The 19109-nt window shown below is 40.8% G+C and overlaps 1 protein-coding gene and 1 long non-coding RNA gene across 6 annotated transcripts in view; both read right to left on the reverse strand.

Moving 5' to 3' along the window:
* MAML3 (mastermind like transcriptional coactivator 3) overlaps positions 1–19109 on the reverse strand; it is a 434306-nt gene that overhangs the window by 226597 nt on the left and 188600 nt on the right. The gene's annotated exons all lie outside the window — the stretch shown is intronic.
* The window catches only part of LOC129058826 (uncharacterized), a 49613-nt gene that overhangs the window by 6184 nt on the left and 24320 nt on the right, over positions 1–19109 (reverse strand). The window contains exons 1-2 of one of the 2 annotated variants that reach the window (XR_010139786.1): positions 173–19109; positions 1–71 (exon numbers count right to left, since the gene is read on the reverse strand). The exon at positions 173–19109 is cut by the window's right edge and continues 24320 nt beyond it. This is a non-coding gene — a long non-coding RNA (uncharacterized LOC129058826). The other variant, XR_008524237.1, reaches the window with a different exon arrangement.

Genomic DNA, 19109 nt, shown 5'->3' on the forward strand with positions numbered 1-19109 from the left:
TGCAGCATTCCTGGAATTCTAGAGAATGGCCAGCTCTGGATCCAAGTGATTGCATACATAATCATTTTTGGCTAAAATGCAAATAGAAAGAACCAGGATGAAGAGTTTGCTTGTTAACCTGGATGTGTATCAACTTGAATTCAATGCCTACACTGAATGTACATGGATTTACCTGTTTGGAATATGTACAATGGAGATCCTCTTGCAGTAGCAGATTTTATATGCTAAATACCACCTTTCTGATGCCACGATCTGTTGATTATCCACTATAAAACATCTGGAATACAATATGGTAACTTAAGGTTGGGTTGTGGGCCTAAAGACAACTTTTTTTTTTGAGACGGTCTTGCTCTGTCGCCCAGGCTGGGGTGCAGCGGTGCAATCTCAGCTCACTGCAATCTCTGCCTCCCAGGTTCAAGCGATTCTCCTGCCTCAGCCTCCCAGGTAGCTGGGACTACAGGCGTGCGCTACCACACCCGACTAATATTTTGTAATTTTAGTAGAGAGGGGATTTCACCATGTTAGCCGGGATGGTCTCGATCTCCTGACCTAGTGATCCGCCCACCTCGGCCTCCCAAAGTGCTGGGATTATAGGCATAAGCCACCGTGCCCAGCCTAAAGACAACATTTTAAAAAGGAAAATTCCACCCCCTAAACCCTCCAAGGCAATTTCCAGGAAGTTCTGATATAAGGTCTGTTGACTCTCCCAGGCTTCCTTTTCTCCTTATTTACTTGGGCTATTAAGTAGAAATGAGCTTCTCTTTTTTTTAAATTATAGGTTCTCAATTAAGACTGAATTATTCCAAAGCAAACAACTCTTCCTATTTCTGCAGATTCTTTGAATTATCATTTTATGTGCTTCTGATGAATTCAGATGTTTAAATGACTTCCAGCAACACACTGATATGACTGTCTAAAACTTTAAGAAACGTTTTTTATTTTTATTTTATTTTTTAAAAGATTTATCCTTATACCTGGAAATTTCATATTTGGTACTAGGGAATGATTACTGCTGGATGCCAATACCTCTTTTCAAATAGTCAAACATTTATACTTAATATGAAAACCAAACCACAGACAAGCTGCCAGCATATTCCACAACACTGTATTCTTTCAGCTATAAAGTCAAAGGTTTAATTGCATGAAAATATTCAAATATTAATAAATCATGTTAACTTTAAACTAGGTTCATAAACTTTGTTTCACTGATTTTAAGCAGCCTGATATAGGATAGATATTTAATAAATTTGTCCAATGTGTATTTTTTCCCACGAATAACAAAACCAAATTAAAATTTTATTTAAATTGTTGAAATGTTTAATTCCTCCAGATCATGATTTTGCCAACGCAGTTTCATCTACCTTTCCTTGTACATCATACTAAGGCATTTATTCAGGCAGTGGTTTTTAATAAGCCATTGTATGAAACAAACAAAAAAAGGTGGAAGGTGTTGCCTGGGAACTAATAGCTGTAATAAGGAGCCAGTGGATTGCTCCTTAATAAGTGTATGCACTGCACACCTTCTCAGTCCTGATTAACTACATTCTATTTTAGCACCAGACATCTAATGAGAAAATGTTAAGTTTCCCCAAATGGTATGATGGTAGAATCAGAATGGAAAATACCAACAAACCTTGTGAACGCTATCCCCCCAAAATGTGAGCTTGTAAAAGAATTCATCTTAGTTCCATCTTGATTTCTTTTGAATTAATCATTCAAGACATGTAACATTGGAAAACTTACTGTGTGCAAGGTGTGATGAAATCTTATATTCAGAAGCTAAAGATAATATATGCATCAGTTTCATCATAGCAGTTTTTGAAGGTGAGATGAAGTTTATTAATTATTTCCACAAACCATCTAGGGTGATTCTCTCAGATTCAGGGAATGTGGGCTCGAGCAAATTTTCATGGTTGATTTGAAGGACTTACAGTTAGAACCAAATACTGTTCAGTCTGTATAACGAGCCTGACAATGTGAATAATCTCAGTGCAATAATTTTTTTTTTTGTTAAGCACACAGGTATGTACAAACACATGAAGGTAACTCCTGAATAGTCAATAAATAACTATACCAAATGTATAACTGCTAATTATGGGAATAATATAATGAATAATTACAGATTTTTTTCTAAATGCAAGTTTTCATGACAGAAAAAAATTTTATCTCCAGAAGAATAATTTGTGCATTGCTTAAACAAAAATAAAAATGAAATCCTTCCAAACAGCCCAGGTGACATCCTTGGTTTTATTTACGTAAATAATGATTATAAAATATAAAAGCTAAAACAGATGAATAAAACATCCTTCCCGGCCTCAGGGAGGTCATCAGTTCATTGCGGGTCAAGAAATACTACACTTCTAAAACTACCTTATATCAACCCTTGATGTTTCAAAAGGAAAACAAAAATAGCACCCAAATTTCTCCAGGCAGAGTAAGCCACACACACACACACACACACACACACACTCTCTCTCTCTCTCTCTCTCTCTCTTTAGAAAAGCAAAGTTTGCAACATGCTATAATTAAGCTCACATCCTGACAGTAAAAACACAAAGTTTTATTCTAAATATAGAGGAAGAATCTCCACATTGCGCAACCTTTCCAATTGTTGTATTTTAACATTAGTCATTGATGTCACTGTGTCCTTTGCATAAAAAAGTCCCTTTCTGAAAATACACATACAGTAGACATGAAAATTGTACTGCTTTCAATTTTTATTTAGGGTGGAGATTTTCTTAAAATCTTTGGTAGATTTTATCCTTGCCTTGTCCTTCCTGGAAGTCTAAATCACTATTTAAATGGCATTTTCCTTCTTGCTCTTAAAATAGCGAAGTGGTATTTGCTAAATGGACATGGATAGCTATTCACAGCCCAATTCCTAAGTCTTAGTCTTCTACACAGGCTGCCCTGATCGCCTCCAGAGATGAAACTTGTCCATGGAAGAGAAGATATACACACATCTCTGCCACCAGGAACCTGGGAAAGTCTGGTTTCATGTAACACTAACAATGCTGCTACAAAAATTACAACTTTCTAGCATGGCGGATTGGACTCTGTCCTATTTATTAAAAGAACTGTAGACCTGAGGGCAATTCAATCCACACCTTGCAAAGCACCTACATGTCCCTAGCAGAAAGGAGGGCTGATTTTAATTTATGGGGCTTAATTAACCTTTTAATTTAGGGGTTAGTGGTAAAGTGTTTGGGCTTTTGTATTCCTATATCTAGAATCTAGCTACCTGCTGTGATCCTGGAGCAAGTTAATCTCTCTATGCCTCAGTTTCGACAGCAGGATTCCGTCTCAAAAATCAAAACAAAACAAAACAATAACTAGTATTATTCTCAATTAGGATTTCTAGAACACTAAAAGCTACCACTTGCTGGGCATGGTGACTCACTCCTGTAATCCCAGCAATTTGGAATGCTCGGGTGGGCGGATCACCTGAGGTTGGGAGTTTGAGACCAGCCTGACCAACATGGAGAAACCCCATCTCTACTAAAAATACAAAATTAGCCAGGCGTGGGGGAGCATGCCTGTAATCTCAGCTACTCGGGAGGCTGAGGCAGGAGAATCGCTTGAACCCGGGAGGGTAGGCTGCAGTGGGCCAAGATCACACCATTGCACTCCAGTCTGGGCAACAAGAGCGAGACTCCATCTCAAAATAAATAAATAAATACATAAATAAATAATAAATAAAAGCTACCACTCTACACTAAAAAGTCAAACGTGGAAGTATACAAAACAAGAGTCTACGTGGAAAAAACCAACAATTTACAAAGGTAAATTAGATTTACAGGAAGCAAACACACTCCTGAGCACTTTTGCTCTACCCAAATACTTCATTTCACTGTTAAGAACAGTTGATGAGCCTTTAGGGAAAATATTTCAGCTTTCAAATAACTGCTTTGAAAAGGACTAAAAACTATATTTAACTTCCTCTTGGGCAATTAGACCATGGCCATTGCCACATCTGCTATTTGCTCATCAGGAAACTGCTTCCAAGATATTTAACATTCATAGGTGTATTAGCTCATTATTAATACTCTGGAAATTCTCCACGACACTATTAACTACAGTGCAGAATTTGATGTAAGGAGGCTCCATCTTGGTTTCAATTCATGTAAGAGGATTATGAACCGAATTCCCTAAAGGATGACACTAGAAATGGTCTCAAACCTGGACTGAATTATATAGCAAAGCTCCAAAGTGTAATCTATTTCTAAAAACTTGTCTTCAACCATCTCAACCCTTTTCTCATACTTTATCTCTATCTCTTCATATTATCCATCAGTAATTGTTAAAATAGCAAACACTTACATGACACTATGTATAGACACATATATTAATACAATTAAACCTCACAAGATCCCTGTAAGGTAGAAACTATCATCCCCATTGTACGTGTGAGAAAACCGAGGCACAGGTAAGAGAGATAATACACTAGTAGTGCCAGAGCTGGGATGTGAACCCAGGCAGTCTCACTCCAGGGGTAAGCTCTTCCCTATGGCCGTGTGGCCTCTATGCCTTATTGACATGCTTCTAAAATACAAAAGTGGTAGTAGAAATTTTTTTTTCTTTTTTTGTTTTTTGAGACAGAGTCTTGCTCTGTTGCCAGGCTGGAGTGCAGTGGTGCGATCTCGGCTCACTGCAACCTCCGCCTCCCGGGTTCAAGAAATTCCCCTGCCTCAGCCTCCCTAGTAGCTGGGACTACAGGCATGCGGCACGACACCCAGCTAATTTTTTTTGTATTTTCCTGGAGATGGGGTTTCACCATGTTGTCCAGGATGGTCTCGATATCTTGACCTCGTGATCTGCCCGCCTCGGCCTCCCAAAGTGCTGGGATTACAGGTGTGAGCCACCACACCCGGCCAGTAGTAGAAATTAATTAGTCTCAGACTCTTATCATAAGATAGAAGCAGTATCAGGAATTGAACTCCCACTCTTTCAGTGCTCTGTGATAGCCCATGTACTATTCTTCTGACACCAAGATAAAAAAGACTATTTCCAATGAATGCCCATTAGATCAGAGATTATGCCACGTACAGTCTGTCACAAAAAACCAGGAAGCATGTCACTGAAACAGTCTGGCTTGTAACATAACTTGTATTCTAAAGAAATATCTATCATTTGATACTATGGAAATCTGAATATAATGTTGTACTTTTAATTTACAAACAAATTTAATTGACATGAAATTTATCAAGATATGAAACCTAAAAATATCAATGTTGTCTTAAATTCCTTTTGACTAGATTGTTAACTGCTTGACATTTTCATGCCTTTACTTTCCTTGAATTCCTCATGTGATGGTTCATTTTAGGTGTTAACTTGACTGGGCTATGATGTCCAGTTGTTTGGTCAAATACCAATATAGATGTTGCTAGGAAGGCTAGTTTTAGATGTGATTAACATTGAAATTAGTAGACTCTGGGTAAAGCAGATTACTCTCCATAATGTAGGTGGGCCTCATCTGGTGAGTTGAACACCTGAAGAGCAAAGACAGGTTTCCCAAAGAAGCAGCATTCTGCCTTCAGACTGCAACACAGAAAACCTGCCTATGCTTCCAGCCTGCAGATTTTGGACTCAAGACTGCAATACCAACTTTTTTTTTTTTTTTTTTTTTTTTTTTGGAGACAGTCTCACTCTGTTGCCCAGGCTGGAGTGCAGTGGTGTGATCTCGGCTCACTGCAACCTCCGCCTCCCAGGTTCAAGCAATTCGCCTGCCTCAGCTTCCTGAGTAGCTGGGATTACAGATGTGCACCACCAGGCCCGGCTAATTTTTTGTATTTTTAGTAGAGACGGGGTTTCACCATGCTGGCCAGGCTGGTCTCAAACTCCTGACCTCGTGATCTGCCTGCCTTGGTCTCCCAAAGTGCTTGGATTACAGGCATGAGCCACCATGCCTGGCCAATATTAACTCTTAATTTGAATTTCTAGCCTGGTAGTCTGGTCTACAGATTTTGGATTTACCAGTCCCCACAGTCAATTAAGCCAGTTCTTTAAAATGAATTCTCTCTTTCTCTATCCTCTATTGGTTCTGTCTCTAGAGGACTCTGATTAATACACCCAGCACCTCCCTCCTATCACCTTTTTCACAGAAGACTCTCAGTAGAAAGTCCTGTAGATCAAGCCTCCATCCTGATTGCCCATTGTAGTTCTTATAAGAAAAGATAAAGTTGGCCACTTTCCATTACAGCACACAAGGTAGCAACCTTTCTGGAACTGGGTAACACATTCTCCCTGGTTTGACTGTGGTAGATTCTAAACCACACGCCTTCTGTGAATAGTTGTGGTTTGACAAGCTACAAAGACATACAGCCTGGTCTGTGTAAGTCCCCAAGTAGGGGCCCCAGAGACTTGCGGCCACCCTGCTAAGAGTCCTCCAGCCAAGCTCCGCCCAAGGGAACAGCACCACCCACACCATCAAAGCTTTGCCTGCAGCTCTGGGCCAGCCTGAAGGGCTTGAAGAGGCCATTCGGTTACTAAATGGCATTTTGGTCACCTTTTCTTTCCTCCCAAGATTGTGAAGAACAACCTCATTGCCTTAATGACTCCCAACTTCTGTCTGCACGTGGGTTTGATTGTTACAATCACATTTTGCTTACTGCCAATCTCCCATTTCAGCTGTTCAAATTCTAGGAAACCAATATTTATTTCCTTAAGAAAAGATCTCAACGAGCCAAGCCTCCTTCTCTTTCTCCCACCCTCTTTCTTTCTCCCCATCCTACCCAAACCACAAAGCCCTGTTCTTTGTAAAGGGCCTGTGCTGGGAGCTAGAAATGTGTCACACCAAGAACATCCACCATTGCCCAAAGCTGTTTTCCTTGCGGCTTCTTCAGTAGCAGCCACGCTGCCTTCAGTGTTGACAGTCAGCAATTTTGAATGTGCTGACATGGAGAACAGTGACCACAGAGTCAATGTACACCAGCAAGGAAGAGAAAACAAATGCGGAAATGGAAAGGCGATGCTGGGCCTCTGTCTTTCCCTGCTTCCGGAGGCCCACCAGTGAGGTCACAGGTTGGCCTGTGGAGGCCTGGAGGGCAGGGAGCAGAGGCAGCCTCATCTCTTTCTGCTGTTTCCCTGCCATCACAACTTGGTCCTCACATTTCTATTTTGGGGGCTGACGCATCAGAGCTGTGGAGGAGGGAGCCATTCCCCTCTACCACCTTAGGTCCCTCTCCTTGCAGCTGGCTCCTACCGAGAGGAGACAGGAAAGGGTCAGCTGTGGCTTCTCGGCAGCTCTGTGAACTGCTCTCTCCAACACTGAACTCAACAGATGTTCTTTACATTGCTAATTTGTTTTTGTTCTTTTTTTTTTTGTCTCCAGTAGCAGGAAAGTTTGGTAAGCAAAAAAATGTCCCAGAAAATTTCTGGGTAGCAAGTCTAGTATTAAGGGGGGCCAAGGGGTGAAGAAGGATGAGGCCATTAAATTAAAGCTTACGAAGGGCTATTAGGCTGCGTGCAGTGGCTCACACCTGTAATCCTAACACTTTGGGAGGCTGAAGCGGGCAGATCACTTGAGGTCAGGAGTTTGAGACCAGCCTGGCCGCCATGGTGAAACCCTGTCTCTACTAAAAATACAAAAAATTAGCCGGATATAGTGGCGGGTGCCTGTGATCCCAGCTACTTCAGAGGCTGAGGCAGGAGAATCGCTTGAACTCGGGAGGCAGAGGTTGCAATGAGCCGAGATCGTGCCATTGCACTCCAGCCTAGGGACAAAAGCGAAACTCCATCTCAAAAACAAACAAAAAGAAGGGCCATTATAACATCACTATAATGCTTTATAGGCAGACTGTGAGTTGGGGATTCTGGAATCCCTCCTTTCTTGGCTCTATCTGGGTTAGATAACAGGGAGGTTATTTAGTTCGAGGTGGTTCAACGTATGAAGTGATCAGGTAGGCAGGGGGTCTCTCTGTCCAGAGATATGCAGTGGGGCAGTTCTGGGACCTGGGGTTACACATGAGCAGGGACAAAAGCTGAACTTAATGTTTGCCTTCCGCGTAAAGTAGTGCTTCTCAAACTCTGCAGTCTACAGACCACACCTGGGGTGTAAAAATCCCTACCAACCTCGGACTGTCCTCACATGTGCCAAGAGGAAAACAAAATCCCATCCACTGCAGTTAAAAAAAACAAAACCAAGTACATTTGGGGGGAATAAAAATTGCAGCAGAAATGGCTAGCAGCCCATCAAAGATGTCTGCACCCTTTCAACTGTGTAAATTTGATGCTGGTGAGTGGCTGCCCAGCCAAGGACTGCATTTCCCAGCTCCTCTTGCTCTAGAAGGGGATATATGACTTAGTTCTCGACAAAAGACTGTGGACAGAAATGATGTGTGCCAATTCTAGTCTTGGCCCATAAAAACCTGGCTTGGCACATTAAAGTCAGGACTCCCCCAAATCCCCTAGGCTATCTCTTTTCTCACCAACCAGCTGGAAGCAAAAGATTCCAAGATCCATGGAGGAGCTACAAGGTGGAATGAGCTCGCTGCCTGTCCAAAAAATGCCTGGATTTGGACTGTTGGACGACAGAGAAAAAAACTCATATTTGAAGTCACTGGGGATTTCATGGTTTCTCTATCACAAAAGTAATTTTAACTGCACAAAATCACTAAGTGATGTCAGAGGGAAATTATTAATTAGGCACAATGACATAGATGTTAAACGTGGTATGCTATCATTTGGGTTTTTAAAAAAGCATGTGCCTACATATACACTTCTATATGCTTGAGATGTCTCTAGAAGAAAACGCTACAAAATAGTAACAGTGGGTGCCTTTGGGGAAGAAAACTAGGAGACAGGAAGAAAGGGGTAGAAAAGAGATTTATCTCTCACCATATTTTGTTTTTAGCCTTTTGAATTTGTATTGTAGGCATATGTTAACCGCTCAAAAGTTACATTTAATGAAACAACATCTTGCGGTGCCTCGTGCCTGTAATCCTAACAATTTGAGAGGCTGAGGTGGGTGGATCACTTGAGGTCAGGAGTTTCAGACCAGACTGGCCAACATGGTGAAACTCCATCTCTACTAAAAATACAAAAATTAGCACAGCATGGTGGCAGGTGCCTGTAATCCCAGCTACTCGGGAGGCTGAGGCAGGAGAATTGCTTGAACCCAGGGGGCAGAGGCTACAGTGAGCTGAGATCTCGCCAATGTACTCCAGCCTGGGTGATAAAGCAAGACTCCGTCTCATAAAAAAGAAAACAAAACACAAGTTCTAAAAGAATCCAGTTTTTAGATCAGCAGGAGAATGCTTATGCACACTACTATTAGTCCCCAGGGCCTTTTTCGAAACCAGTGGTACAAAGTGTTGACATTTAAAAATACATAAAAGTGTACTTTCCTTGAAAACTCAAGGGATGGATAGCAGTAGCTGCTATTCTTATACTGCATTTGAATTCTTGGGGTTAACTTTCTCATGCTCTTAGAGACTCTCCTTTCCTTCCAACGGCGACAGGAGGCTGATAGCAGAGAGGAGTCAGGGGTTGCTTCTTCTGTTAGATCAATTTATTGCTAAATGTAGGTACCACAAGTCAACCATACACCTTCATAAAAAGGATTCTTGGGCATCTTTCCTGAAAATTCTAATTCAGTAGTTTGGAGGTGGAGCTCAGGAAACCAAACTGTTCACAAGTGTCAGTTGACTCTTGTGCTCAGGCATACTTGAGAAACCCTGTTCTCATTTGTCCATGTGTCCTCCCTGCCACCTTGGATAAGTTGCTTCACTTTCATATTTTATGTCCTTAGAATACAGACAATGAGATTTATGACCTACGAAACTCAAACGTGTCTGCTGAGACTAGGTGATGCCTGTGAAAATGGCTGAACCCCCTGCAAAATGACATTATATACAAGTGCCAATTATGATTATAATTACTATTGTTAGTTTGTGCTTTGGGGATTGCTATTTTATGTTTTAAAATTCACTTTATCAAAAATACTTCATTTTAAAAAGAAAAGGTGGGGTAGAAAACATGTCTGTGTTTCCATGGAACACCTTTGTCAGAATTTCTGCTGTGTTGCTAGGTGTTTAGCAGGGAGTTCGCATCAGTGGATCTTCCACCCATGACAAGTACAGCTGCTTCCAGAATGCACAGAGTGGGGAATAAGCCATAAGGGAAGCCCTGCATTAAGGTGAGTCCAGAGGCTGGAGCCAAGGCAGCTCAAACACAAGGAAATCCAGGCAGCAACTGGTCTACGGCAGACTGCTTTATGGAACGGGGGTGGATGCAAGAGATTCACTTTGCGTAAGAAGTGTCTTTCTTTTTGTTTTTTTGAGATGGGGTCTCACTACACTGCCCAGGCTGGTCTCAAACTACTAGGCTCAAGGAATCCTCCCTTCTCAGCCTTTTGAGTATCTGGGATTACAGGCACATGTCATTACCCAAATACTCTGATGTGATCATAACATAGTTTATGCATGTAACCAAATACTACCTGTACACCATAAATATATACAAAAATAATGTATCGATAAAAATTTTTAAAAATTAAAGAATAACAATAATAATAAAAGAAGCAATAATGATAATAATAATGGGAAAGAAAGCTAACATCTACCGTTTTTTTAAAAGCAGGAGAAATGTCTTAAGGAGTCTTAGACTGGCCCTGGACAGTTCTATTTTCTGCTCAGCTTGCAGGTCCAGTCTTTATCTCTGAATATTCTAAGATCTTTGGGACCAAAAGGCCATCCAACCCCAACCCTTCAATGTTACTCAGAGTCCCTGATTGCAAATTTTCTCTACATCAATTATCCAAAAATAGAGAGAGGGGAAACTAAATAGACGCTTATTCCCTGGGAAATAAACTGAGTGGATAATAAAACTTTAGGTTGATTTGCTAAATTTTTAAAATATCTTAGGAGCAAACCTGATGTTTTCTAAGGAAAACTTTAAGTTTTTTTTTTAATCTAAAAGTTTCTCTGTACAACAGATTAGGGAGAGAAGGGATAGAGCTATTCAATTTAAATCCTAAGTTTTCCAGTCATCTTTTGGAAGAAACCCCAAATTTTAAAAGGTCAGGTCCAAAAAGGATAAGGTTAACATGATCTACTGTGATTACAATTGTTTCTTTTTTCTTTTTAACAACTGACTCATGTATCAAGTGCTACTTAAATTTGTTTTCTCTCTTTTCATCATTCTCAAAAATATGAAATGCTCTGGCTGCAATTTTATTATGAAATGTGCTTAATTCCAAATGGGTCCCATGCATTGCACAGTCTCTTTAAATGGACCACCTAAAAGCCTGTGATGGGGATTTCTGGAGCTCATGGTAGCTGGTTCTCCTCCTTTTCTGAGCATGTGGGAAGACTTGCTAGCCTCTCAGGTAGTTAACTGGGAGTCATGTCACTAGTTTGGCCAATAGCCCATGAGAAAGAGCTGCTGTGAGTTCTCTGTATTCCCTTACCAAGCTGCACCAAACATGGAGGTCACATAACATAGTGGAGCTTCTGTCAGCCTGGGCCCCTGAGTGCCTAGGTGGAGCACAGCCTCCCCACTCTTCCCCTACGAACCTGAATTGGAAATATAGAGGGAATATTTGCTGTACTAAAGCCAGTGGAATCAAGAAGGGAGCTAGAGGAGGGTAGATTTGTTACTGTGGCACAACCTTCCCTTTTCTAATACAAAGCAACTGGTTTGAAATCTCTAAATTCTACTCAGAATACTGGACTTCCTACTTATACAATTGGTAGACAAGTCACTTAATCTTTCTGAGCTTCAGTTTTTTTGACTGTAAAATGGGAACAATAATTTCTGGCATGTCTATCATTCAGGGATATGAGAGGATCAAATGAGTTTTTCTGGAAGTGTTTTGAAATCTGTAAATCAACTCTAGATGTAAAATGCTAGCATTATTGCTGTGGATGTAGCTGGAGAAAAGGGGCTAAATTTCACTGCTTCTTTGGGGTCAGTTATTAGAATTCATTGCTTCATCATTCTTAAACAGTCAAGCAATACATTTCAGTGATAGATAAGGATCATGTAAAATCAAATTCTGATACCACTTGGAGAATAATTTGTAATCTTTAAAATGTCAGGGCTAGCTGAGTGATTTCAGAAGCCTCACTTCCAACAAGCAAACTCAACTATTTGCCTTTGGCATAAAAAGAAAGGAAAAATAGAGTCCCCGAATGAAAGGTTTGGCACAAAGCCCTTTATTCCTCCCACAGCCTGTCAGAGTGGGAGAGGGAGGAAGGAACAGAGAGATTGGGCATTCCAGACTCCACCTCTGCACAAAGCGACGGGGAGCGATATACATTCAGGAGAGGTTGTACCAATCTATTCTTGTGTTTCTTTCACAGAGAAAACAGATTTCTCCACACAGGAAAGGAGAAATAGCAGAAATGGCCTCTACACAGATCTAGAAGTAGGCCAAGGGCCTGTGTTCCCTGCTGTCCCTGACAAAAGGTCGAGACACTCTGCTTCGAACCCAGGAGAAGGGCTTCCTGACCCTTAGAACAGATGACACCAATCCACACACACTGATTTGCTAGCAGTCCATTTTCACCCAGCTGCTTAGCTTGCTAGATATTAATAGTTGGCTTTTTTTGCACACTTACTAAATGTCAAGAAGTGACATTTTATATCTCCAGGAACTGATGCATGGCAAGGCTGAGCAACTTGTCCAACATCAAACAGCTGGAATATGGCAGAAACAGGAGTTAGGCCCAGTCTACGTTCAGATGCTGTGGTCTTAACCACTCCGTTTCTAAGGAAGAAACAGAAAAAGGGAAGGAAAATGGGAGCAATTCTGTCACTTGCTAGATACCTTGTAATGGGCTTTAGCCACATTAACTCTTTTAATCCTGATATCTGTTCTAACATGATTGGCATTCTTACTCCATTTTACAGGTGAAGAAGCAGAGGCTCAGAGAGGTTGATTAACTTGCCCAAAGTCACAAAGCCAAAATGCAGCAAGTTAGGAATCAAATCCAACCAGACTCTGCTAGACTAAAGTGTGAAAGTTTGTGGCTGAAAATAAGCATGAGTTTGGGGAAGAAAACAAAATGTATTAAGAAGGCAGAGGAAACAAAGACCATGGGAAGTATTTAGAAGCTGGCACTTCTGGTTCCTGAGAAAAACAACCCATCTAAATACAGGATAATGCCTGTTGGTAGAGTTCCCTTTATCACAGAGCCTTAGTGTTTACAGCGTTAGAAAGATGGTGAATCCAGTGTTTGGACCAAAGAAAGATAGTCCTGCACATCAAGCAAATCTTTTTATACCCAACAAACGGAGAGTTACTATGAAAGTAGCCAACTGCTTTTTCTTTGGCTGTCTTTACATCTTCTCACTCTAAATGATTATGATCATTTACTTCCACATTTCCAAAACTTATGAATCACCAAATAATTATTAGTTGTTTCGCTGTTATTTTGCATCATTTGCTAGTCCACAGCTAAAATGTTCCCCCAACCTCAAGCTAGATAGGAGCAATGCAATTATGACACAGGAGCAAAAGAAGCTCATTAACATATCCGTGACTGACACAGAAGATCATTAATTAGGCATTCGGAGCATAAGTATATATGTATAAATTAGCATCTATTCACCATTTAAACTGTAAGAGATTTTTCATATCTGAATATTAACTATGTTGGAAAATTACTAAGTTTTCCTCAGTGAATTCCACAAACAATACCCATCCTTGATAACAAAAATAAAGTGAAGATAAAGGATTCTATGAGCTGACCCAGACACAGTAGAGTCTAAGGACGTTATCACTCTTTATTTATGAATGTCTTCATTTACCCATTTCCTCTTTTTTGTGTTTCTGGCTACCCTCCTTGCTGGGTGTTTCATGTGGACCATCTTCTATGGAGAATGTTTAGATGAGGTACTCCCGCTGACATTCCAGAGATGCTGTACCTCTCTCTGAATTCTGTCATCATTCATTCCTTTATTCTTTCAATAAATATTTATTGAGTGTAACCTATGTTCAAAAGACAGTGTGGAGGACACCTACATGAATATGGCAGAATTTCTATTCTCAAGAATTCACAGTCTAGCAGGAAAGATGAGACAGATAGTGCACTCATAAAGCTAAAAGGTTCGGTGTACAGTTACAACCGCCAGAGCCCAAACCCTACTCAGAAGAGGAATAGACTTCTGCCAGGGGGAAGACTGGGAAATGCTCCAGGAGAGAGGTGGCATTGAAGCAGGACATTAGTGATCCTAGAAGAAGCAGATGTGGCAAATTTGGGGCATGTCAAGAGAGTCACTTATGCAAGAAACCAGAGCCAGATTGATGCCTAACTTCACGTTCAGGTCTTGAATTGTGTGCTACGTCTGTAGCCCATAGAACTCCACCCCCATTTTGTTTTAATGAGTCTGAAGTACTTATCCTTTTTCAGGCCTTTGGAAAACTACTAATATCAGGACCAAAATGATAATAATACTCTATTGTCCTTCACACATAGGACAATGATACTAATTACTTCGTAGAGCTTGTGCTTGCATTGTTATTCTTGCAATAGTATTGGACTCATGCCAGCACATCCATTGTTCTTTGTTGATTTTTCTTGCCACCAGTGGCATACTTTTGTAAAATGGCTATCCTGGCTGAGGGCTGGGATTTGCAGTTCTGAGACCATTTTTTCTAGGTGGGGCTCACTAGTCTGTGTTGAGACTGAATCAAGGAGTGTGGTCTTTTGGGCATCAGATTATAACTACCTGCTCTCACCAACCACATTAGTTTAACTGATATGTCTTTTCTGGAGAAAGAACTAAAGTATTTTAATGAAATCTCCTAGATGAAGAAAGGCAGTTAACTGAGTAGCTTGTAAGTGGGGTAAAATCTCAGCGCTCTCACAGTTCTTGACATCTGCCTGTAAAAACCAGGTAGCCCATAGATCAGTGCGTTCAAGGAACAGGCATGGAGTGTGGACCTTTCCTAACCGTCTTGATTCTGCATCCATGGAATTCAGACTATGGGGGCTTTCAGGCAGAAATCCTTATTCCAAGGCTTCCATAGCACTTTAGTTCTTAAAATGCCTTGGAAAGGTTTCAAGACATATCTGCTTCATACTGGGTACTGCTCTATGGCAGAAAAGAAAGCTGCTATCAAGGTGAGATTTCAGGTGTGCTCATGGAATTAAAAAACAAACAAACAAGCAAACAAAAACTGGCCAGCAGCAGTTTTAATGAGCGTGTGAGCCTTTTCCGCCTCAGCGAGTGGCAGGTATTGAAGTTTCCGGGGCACTCTGGGTCCTGAAGGAAGTGAACAGCTTACCTATAATGGACTAATCTGGGAAAACATTGATGGTATTGAGGAAAGAACTATCTGGGATCATGACTGCTGATTTCTTCCATGCTGCTAGTGAAATATAAATGTATCTTTTGTTTGAGGGGCAGATTTATGTATAACAAGTATAAATATTCCATTTTTCTAATGCAAGTAGAACTTTTTAAGGTCATTAGTACCCATGATTAAAAGGGTAAGGAAATTCTTGACTTTTAGATTATTACAGGAGATAACAAAGAATTCATTAATTAAAAAACTATTCACTAGGATCATGTTCTATACCCTACCCTGTGCCTGGCATGTCATAGACACAGACAAATTGAAAAGCAGAGACTATCATTTAGTTGGAGAGAACCACAGAGATCCAAGTACATGCTTGTCCTAGAAATTCAGAGGAAAGGAAAGCTCATGATGGTTTGAGGTCATTCCAAAAACCCTACATTGGGGGAGGAAGATATGGAGCTGGGTTTTACAGAAAATGAGGGAGTTACATGATCTTCATGACAAAGGACATAGTTTGAATCTTGGAAGTACACAGAGAATAAGAATCTTGCTTTGATCATCTCAATAGAAAATTCTCAAATTTAATTGTGTCAAAGAAGGAATATGAACATTCTGTCCTGTGCACTCTGCTGAAATGTGTCTGTTTTAAAAGATAATTGGCTTCAGCATTGCATTTGCCCCTTCTCCCTCACTACCTTTTAAAATTGGACAAAGCTCTTCCCATGGTGGTCTTCAGATGAAAACAGAATCCTGGATTTTATGCTGGAGCTCCTCTGCTATACCAAGGGTAGCTTGGTAAAGCTTCACAGAAAGAGATGTTCTGAGCCCAACCTATGGAGACACGTTCCAATTTAGGCTGTGGAATGAAAATTACAGGGCAGCCACAGAGGCAAGTTTAAAATTAGGACAAACTTCTCTTTGGGTCTCTTAAGCCTCAAAGAGTTAGTAGATGAGGCAAAGGAAAATGGGGGAAAAATTAACAGCAGGAACTTGAAAAGCAAAATCCCCAGACTTCTGTTCCTTCCCAGGGTCCTCCTGACATCCTCAGCTTTTCTGAGCTGAGAAAATCAGCAGAAAGAGCAGAGTCCCACAGTTGCTTTCTAGAAGCCAGTGCTTAAGTTTGGACCTGTGAGGAAAACCTGGTGGCAAATAGGTCAAGATAATCCTGGCTAAGAAAGAAGGAAGAGAATTAAAAAAATGAGGCGAACGTTCTTTAGCCCAAGTCCTTTTCCTCAAATCTCTGTCAACAGTAACCCAGGTGACTTGATTTCAAAAGGAGCCACAGGTGTCAGTCAGCCTCAAGTCAAGACCCAGGAGATATCTCTGTTGGGTGCATGGAGCCTTCTCAGATGTGCTTACGTCACTGGTTCCAGTCAGGCAAAAGATCTGGGTTTGCAGGTAACGATCACCTCTCGACTGCACTACCAGCTAAGAAGCACTAGCCATCCTCCCTGAAGAGGTGGCCTCTCTGGGGGAACAACGTGGGGGCTCTAAGCTGTGTTTTCTTCTTGCCTCTGCAATTTTGCCTGTTTCTCAAAGCTACTAAAACCATCACCTGCAGTTATCTTCTTTTGAGATTATTTTGACTGGATGCTTTTGTTTGTTAAGAGTTTGAACTCCTTCGAGGAATTCAATGATTACTAAATACAGAACAAATTATTCCTACTTTTCCACAGAAAGGGGTGTTTTCACCTGAACACCAGATGTTTTCAGAAACCTCAAGGGTATACACACTCAACTACCAACAAACACTTTCCATTAGATTATCCTGGAGTAGAAACAGAATGGGGGAGGATCCAGTCAATTCCATCATCCTGGCAAGGCCCCACAATGAGCCTGTTGTGGGCCCCCCTTTTTGGAAGTCATTTGTTAGATTCACTTTCTGGGGACAGACTGTTTTACATGTGCCTGGATTTCTAGTTCCACATTCCTATGAGCCAGAAAGTAGAATACAATAAAATGTAGAAGAATGGCTGTTTTCACGTGTGACTTCCTTACTGATGATCTGAAGAATATTTACAAAGTTTGTTAAAGGAAATGCCCATATTTGGTTATGTCACTCTTTGGAAAAAAGTTTTCAATAAACAGGAAGTAAAATGAGTCTCCAAATAAAGTGTAAATACATTCCTAACCTAATGCATCATGAGAACTAAGACACAAAGCCGGGCATGGTGGCTGACACTTGTAATCCCAGCACTTTGGGAGGTTGAGGCAGGTGGATCACTTGAGCTCAGGAGTTCGAGACCAGCCTGGGAAACATGGCAAAACTCTGTCTCTATAAAAAATACAAAAAATTAGGTGGGCATGGTGGCATGTGCCTGTGGTCCCAGCTACTTGAGAGGCTGGAGGCTCAGGTGGGAGGATCGCTTGAGCCCAGGAGGTCAAGGCTGCAGTGAGCCAAGATCATGCCACTGCATTCCAGCCTGGGCAACAGGGTGAGACCCTGGTTTTTTTTTTGTTTTTTTTTTTAAAGTCAGACACTTTAGAGGTCTATGGCTTATCTAAAGTGGTGATGTTAAACCTATAACTTTCTCTGTCCAGAGAGTTAATAAATCAACTCATCATATCAGTGGGCCTTTCTCAATAGGTGTTGCTGTTTAGCCTACAAAACTCACTTTGTCAGAGCTATTTCAGCTCAAGTTAGAGCATAACTAGTTAGACAACTTGATCTCATTGAAATATTTGGTGCCTGCTGATATGTTCAAACAAATTCACCAGATCTTGATTATGTTCTGGCAATTAAAGCTATTAAGTCAGTAGATAGACAGCAGGTTATTTCATTGCTGGTAGAAAAAGCCAGCTTTCTTTTCTCCCCTTTTTATGTGACAGCACTGTAATTAGCCTTAATCAAATACTATTTGTGTTAGGTGCTGTAACTTTGCTTTCTTAGCCAGGAAACTCTGCCAATCTAGGAAAAGTAGAAATACAACTTCGGTCAAAAAGCAAGAAAGATAGGGATAGGGTATTTGAGAACTCTCTGTGCTATCTTTGCAACTTCCCTGTAAATCTAAAACTGTTCTAAAATTAAAACTTTAATTTTTAAAAACCAAGAAAAAGAGAGAAAGAGAGGAATGAAAGAGAGAGGCTTTGAAAGTGAGGCTTCAACTGTAGCAGCATAACATGTAAAAGCAAGCTTTTAGAAGTAGTCAATTTGTTCAGAAAATATGGTTCCTCTGGAAATTCCAGGTTAACCCTCTTGTTACATGGGGGAATGCCTTGGTGCTTCTTTTTTTACCACTGCAAATAAGTTTGTAATGGAGACTACAGCTAGGTGAAGGGAACGGCAATAATCATGAGTAAAACTGATTTTTTTTTTTTTTTTTTTACCATTCATCCAAACTTCTAGTTTATTTTTCTGTGTTTTAAACCCACCATTTCTTTTTAACACCCCTGGAAGGAAGAGCTCTTTAGATCGTTTTGGGAGTGAAGTTAGTGAAGAGGTGAGGCAGGGTTTCTCAAACTTTAATGTCCATACACGTTGGGTGCAGTGGCTCATCCCTGTAGTCTCAGCTACTCAGGAGGCTAAAGCAGGAGGACAGCCTGAGGCCAGGAGTTCAAGACTAGCCTGGGCAACACAGCGAGATCCCTTTGTCTTAACTAACTAACTAACTAACTAAATAAATAAACAAACAAACACACAGACAAATCTCCTAGGGATCTTGTGAAATAACACATTTTTATTTGGGAGGTCTAGAATGGTCCCCAAGATTGTGTTTGTAGAAAGCTTCTATTTGATTCCAAAGCTACTGGTCCACAGACCATAGTTTGAGTAGCAAGGGTACAAAAACTAGTAATTAAGTAAGTGCAATTGGCCAGAAGTAGAACCATGGTATCTTGTCTACGTGGCCGACAATGAAACATC

The sequence above is a fragment of the Pongo abelii genome, chromosome 3, assembly GCF_028885655.2.
Source record: "Pongo abelii isolate AG06213 chromosome 3, NHGRI_mPonAbe1-v2.0_pri, whole genome shotgun sequence".
Classification (NCBI taxonomy): domain Eukaryota; kingdom Metazoa; phylum Chordata; class Mammalia; order Primates; family Hominidae; genus Pongo; species Pongo abelii.